This window comes from Orycteropus afer, unplaced genomic scaffold (genome assembly GCF_000298275.1).
Source record: "Orycteropus afer afer isolate SDZICR_OR568_19922 unplaced genomic scaffold, OryAfe1.0 scaffold00050, whole genome shotgun sequence".
NCBI lineage: Eukaryota > Metazoa > Chordata > Mammalia > Tubulidentata > Orycteropodidae > Orycteropus > Orycteropus afer.
In genome coordinates this window covers 1298215-1298888 of record NW_006921637.1, presented here as the reverse complement: position 1 = coordinate 1298888, position 674 = coordinate 1298215, and the positions used below count along the sequence as shown (strand labels likewise).

Sequence of the window (674 nt, the reverse complement as noted above, 5' to 3'; positions counted from 1 at the left end):
ACTTCCCACGTACCTCTCTCTGTCTTTCTCTTCCTCAGTGCCACTATATTGATCACTCACATTTGGTACATTGCCCTTCTCTTCACCCAAATCAATACTTATCTCTGTCTAACAGTGTTCCCTCCCCTCTTCTCCCACCCGTGGTAACCAACAAAGAAAATGTCCTTGCATAGATAAACCTTTCCTTAACTTTTACAATAACGGAGTAATACAATATTTGTCCTTTTGTGATTGACTTATTTCATTCACCATAATGTCCTCCAAGTTCTTCCACGTTATGCGGTGTTTTACAGATTCTACATTATTCTTTAGCGTTGCATAGTATTCCATTGTGTGTATGTACCATAGTTTGGTTATCTATTCCTCAGTTGAAGGACACCTAGGTTGTTTCCATCTTTTGGCTATTTAAAATAGTGCTGCACAAGCTAAACGATTATGTCTGAAATGGGGAGTGTATCCAAGATCATATATATATATATATAGGGTTGACAGACAATGGTCCTATAAGTTTATATGAATGATCAGTATTCCCAGGTATATAGTAGAGCTGACAAGGGGCAAGGTTGTGGTCACTGTTTGGTCACAGACAGCTATCCAGAGGGACCAACTAGTTGAATCTGCAGGCTTGGGACCATAGTCGCAGGGGACATCAAGCTCAATTGGCATAACATACT

General features: G+C 39.9%; 1 protein-coding gene across 1 annotated transcript in view; it reads left to right on the top strand.

Annotated features, from left to right (window-relative positions):
- The window catches only part of TBCE (tubulin folding cofactor E), a 156174-nt gene that overhangs the window by 60292 nt on the left and 95208 nt on the right, over nucleotides 1-674 (top strand). The gene's annotated exons all lie outside the window — the stretch shown is intronic.